Source organism: Phalacrocorax aristotelis, chromosome 22, assembly GCF_949628215.1.
Source record: "Phalacrocorax aristotelis chromosome 22, bGulAri2.1, whole genome shotgun sequence".
Lineage (NCBI taxonomy): Eukaryota > Metazoa > Chordata > Aves > Suliformes > Phalacrocoracidae > Phalacrocorax > Phalacrocorax aristotelis.
Window position 1 is genome coordinate 3,977,296 of NC_134297.1, and position 5,183 is coordinate 3,982,478.

The 5,183-nt window shown below is 42.0% G+C and overlaps 1 long non-coding RNA gene across 1 annotated transcript; it reads right to left on the minus strand.

Annotated features, from left to right (window-relative positions):
* Window positions 1–881: 881 nt before the first annotated feature.
* Window positions 882–3,453, minus strand: LOC142067551 (uncharacterized). The gene is made up of 3 exons (XR_012664079.1): window positions 3,018–3,453; window positions 2,246–2,523; window positions 882–2,119 (listed from the first exon to the last, which is right to left on the minus strand). It is a non-coding gene; the product is annotated as an uncharacterized LOC142067551 (long non-coding RNA).
* Window positions 3,454–5,183: the final 1,730 nt, after the last annotated feature.

Genomic DNA, 5,183 nt, shown 5'->3' on the forward strand with positions numbered 1-5,183 from the left:
TCTGCATCACAGATATGATTCCTGTTTCTAGAATCTCACCCTTTTGAATAAGCAAGATGCAGAAAATAATCATGATAGATGGAAGGCGCAAAGCTTTACTGAGACTCTTTCAGCAAGGCAGCCATTTCCAACTGCCTGCCTTGGGAAGAAGAAAAATAAATAAAAAAACCCAGCCACTTACAGGGACCAGTCTTGGCAGCTTAGCAAAAAAACACCGCAGCTTCAGAGCAGCGCTTTCAGATTAGCCCATATACCACACCCAGGATGTATGAACACTATCAAAACCTCCTCTGTAGCATATTGATTATCCAGTATAGCCTTGCTAAAGAAATAATAAATGAGCAGGCAGCCATCCTCAGACCTATTGACTGGGAGGAATAAAACCTCCCGCTTTCCTTCCTGCCTCTGCTCCCTAATGCTCTCTAAGAAAGCAGCCCCACCCTCCTCTAAGGTACTTGCATTTTACAGACAGCTCAAGCTCATCCCTTTTATAATGAGCTTCAGTTTATCCTGATTACCTGGAAAGCACATCAGCCTGTCATACCCAGCCCCGTTAATCCTTAACCCTCTGCACACGGACGCCATCCCACAACAGCACTATGAACAAGACTGGACACCTAATTCCCTTTGGGCATTCTTTATGGAAAGTATCAGTGGCTACTCCCAACCTCCTCCTGAAGCCTGAACTACTGGGAACACTTTCTTAATAACATGCAGGGTTGTTTCTTTACAAGAACAGCTGCTTTCACACTTGCAGTGAATATTTTAGCAGAAGCGTGTGTGCGAAGGAAAGAGCAGGAGCGAGTGTGACTGTGGGTGGGTGAAGGGGAGGAAGTACCTATAGGGCACCTATGGGGAGGGCAGCCTAGACCAGGGGTTGCAGCACTGCCTTAAGCATCATGAGATTCATATTGTCCTTTGAGACCAGCCACTAACTGCATGTGTTACCTTGTTGCGCTAATGCCCCCATTTCCCCTTCTATGCTTTGTTCGTTCAGGCTATAAGTACATCAGCAGGGACCTCCTCCCCCTATGTATTTATCAAGAATATAGCCAGAAGGGATGGGGAAGTGATCTTAGCTCCTGCCTATGGCCAGTAGCTCTTATGCGAAAAGTCACAAGCAGACAAAATACAATTTCACCTTATACATATGCAAGTAATTGGAGTTTTACTGTTATTTCGATTAGAGGTTGTATTTAAAAAAAAAATAAAAAGAAATCTCTGTAAGGAACCACAACAAGTTTGGGAGACACTATTACATAGACAACAGCAAGAGAAATATTGTAGGTACCAATAATAACAATAATAAAATTGACATGCCAAGACATAGCATACACATGGATTATTTATCATTTTATATTCCTTTAGTTAAAAAGCATTAAATATAAAACCAAAACACCCTTTACAGATACCAGCACTAAAGCAATCAAAGCACAAATAGTGAAAAAACAGCATTATTTTCAGCCTGGTTTCTCAGCAAAATGATATGTATTGGTTTCCTAAGTCTGCGTTCTCCTACCACTTCCCAAGTTTAAACCTTCTGGCTAATTTCAAACAAACCAAGGACACACAGTAGAAGCCTGAAAGATGCTTAATTCCACGCAAATTTCAATACAATAGGAACCAGATAATGGCAGACAACCCTATGAATGCTACTACTGAGAGAAAGGCTAAGTTTATTCTTAATTCAACATCAGCAAATCCACACAGAAATGGTGCTGGAAATCAGGCTAGCCCAGAACCGCTGCCATTTCCAACAAGAATGAAAAGCTCAATGGAGTTACACACTGGGTTGATAATCTGGGGTCAAAGGAGGGGCCCAGAAAGCGGAAGAGCTTCACCATGTCTGGGAAAGGAAAGAAACTGGGAACAGCGAGAGGAAGACTTTCACTTCCCATCTGCATGGGAAACTCATTCCAAGAAGCTCCCTAGGCACTACTGTCATAAACCTTATCAATCACAGAGGTACTTGTGCAATTCAGGCTTTAAAAAATTGAAATAAATAACAATTACTTCGATTTGTACTGTTCCCAAGTGCCGCCATCTCTCCCTGAAGCTGTTTGGAGATAAGTAGGTCTGTCCTCTGAAAAATTAAGACCAAGGAGCCTCAATTAAGCCTCTGAAATCACAGAAACACACAAGCCCACAGGTCCATTTGTATGAATCAACTTCCGGGACATTCATTTTAACATATCTTACAGTCAACACCATCAAAATTGCCTTAGAAGAAGCCAGAATGGCTTACCTTGGTGCTGGGAAGGAGTTCTGCACTGGGGTGTTGAGGTTGTGCTTCTGCAGGAGGCTAGGTGACCTGGCTGGCTCCTCTCCTTGAGCATCCCCACTGCCTGTGGCCCGCAGCACCACACCCACCTCCACGAGCTCCAGCTGGCCTGAAGGAGCTCTTGAAGGAAAGCAGGCATTGTGCTCCAGTTAACACTGCTATCAAAAAAACGTGTTCTCCTTCGGAAAGGTACCTCTAATAAAAAAGGTTCACTTCCAGGTTTTTCAGCACCTGCAGACTGGCTGAAAGAAAAAGACAGCAGGAATTTCAGCAGATGTTCACTACATGCTTTTGTTTAATGAAATTTCCTGGTTTTTTATCCTTAGAACATCACCACACCCAAACATACCCATCACCTGTGGACTGTAAAAGCTGAAACATCTTGGGTACTTTAAATGCCACATTAAATCCACGGCATCTCTGAAAATTAGGCCCGGGAGATCACAAGCTGCAAATAGAAGGAGCATTGCAGAGAGACCTTTTGGAGACACATCTACATATATCTGGCATTTCAGCCACAAAAAGTCCAATTGCTGTCATGCTGAATAAAACGCAGGATCAAAAATACAAAAGGAACATGAATTAAAGTCATGTTTAAATGCTGTTAACTGGCGTGTAAGTGATTTTCTATTTAAAACCCAACACTTAAATAATCCATTTTTATAAGTTTGTTATACCATATTCTTTATGCATCTTTCTCTCAAAGTAAATTACACGTCATCTTGATCACACTCACCCATTGCACAAGTCAAATGAATCCCTCTCCATTGTCTATCAAAACAGTGCCAATTTCTTTGTGCCAACATCCTTGGGCAGGGAGCCAGGTACAGTGACCTCACCAGGTTTTGACTCTTCAGGTGTGCTTGAGCAATGTCCAAATGTCCTAAAAGGAGCTGCAAGAAATCCTCTTGTTCATTAGTACCAGTAACCTGATGGCATTTCCGTGGCTCCATGTACTCTGGAGGGTCTCAAAGTCTTCCTCACCTGTGATTTAAAAGGAGACTCAACTTTTGCAAAGGAAAAATTTCAATGCTGGAATGATACAGCCTTTTAAAACACACAATATTTGAGGCTGAGTCCAGCAGGAAGGAATACCTATTCTACAATACGAGCATATTTTTAGGAAAATTGAAAATAACTTGGCGCATTGAAATCTGGCCAGGGTACAAGCACAACTCGGTGAAAGGGAACCGTGCAAGGGATTGTGAGCTCTCAAAAGAGGTCCAGATCTTTACCTTTTGCAAAATACAGGAATCTAAATTTTTGGATTCCCCATGCCATGCTGAGTATGCAGGAGGGGAATAAGAAAGGCATGTGGCTTGAATGAGGAACACTGTGTTCTTCTCCTCTGTGACTACGAGCAAATTATTTAGTCACTTGGTGACTGTTTTCCCCATCTGTGGAAGAGAATAATGTTGAATGCTCACTTTGCCCACACAGCATTACGCAAAAACTGTTTTAAAAGGTACATTTTCAAGCATGGTAGCATCATCAGAAGTTTCACCCTGGGAGTCATTCTGCCCAGATATTCATGCAAAGCAACACCTTTCAAGAGTCAGGGGTTCTTTTTCCATCTTCGACAGATTTGCATTATGGGTTAATTAATTTTTATCGAGGGCTTTCAGAATGTCACAGAAAAAAACACTGCATAAATGGAAAGCCATTTTTAATAGGGCTGAGATGAGGCCAAGGAAATCAGATTTGGATCAGAACCTGTGTAACTCTAAGCCTTGGACTGCTTGAGACTCTTATAATAGTAATTAATGAATGAAACTGCAAACATTTGTTTTTCAGACAGAACTATTACCTTGATATGAAATACCTAAAATCACTTCAAAGCAAAATATTCAAGTTGTAAATATGTCTGAGCACACTGAAAAGCATTTGAATTTAATCTCCCGAGTTGTGCTCCACACTTAGCTCTTCTTGCACTGTTTTTATTATTATAATCTTGATAAAGACACTCTGAGGTGAGAAACAGAGCTTAATAATTCACAACCAGTTGCAAAAGGCAGTACTCAGGCAAAACTCTGGTTGTGAATTATTACACCTGAAGTCACATCCTGGAGCATGTTAGCCACAAAATCTCACCTAAGTGGTGGGAGAGGAAGAAATGGGTAAGAAAAAGGATGCTGCATGGATATAAATACATTTTAAAAAAGAACCTACTGCTTAACCATGCCTGTTCAGGTGCCCTTCTGGCAGAAAGCAACCCAGAGGGTGGGAGAGAGGGGAGAGTGCAGGTGTAAGTCGTACAGGGAGAATTCGGTATCAAACTGCTGTTGGTTACATCAGCCTAGCAACTGTTTATGCAAACAATCTGGCTGACTCATTAAAGTACTGCTCTGATCAGCTATTAACTGTAACTGACAGATTAAGAGGAGAACAGCATGAGACAGATACTTCAGAAGTGAGAGCAAAACATACTGGGAGCTTAATCTATGTTTTAATTCCAGCACCCTGCTCCCCACCCCCACCGCTCTCCTTTGTCGCAGCGGCTTCGCATGGCATGTTTCATATTGTTTAGTGCATATCTTGGCGCCCACCTAGACAGTTTTGCATTCTCGGCAGCACCCGGTGGCACCCACATGTTCATTTGACATTCCAGGGAACCCATTGCAACAGCCACACATTCTTCCTCGCCTTTCTGAGGGCTTCTTAGATCACAGATGCTCCTGGTATCACCCACTGTGCTTCAATACTTCTCATGTCCCATGCACATTCTTCAGGGTCTAATCCTTTCAAATAATAGTGCTTTCCCTCAGATGCTGCCTGATACCAATGAAAAAAGGACTGAGATAGATGCTTGCTCTTTTTCATTTCCCTAAGCTGATAGACAGGACTTGTCAAATGTAATCAGGAAAAAATAGCTCAAAACCTGCTACTGTTCTATTACATATTT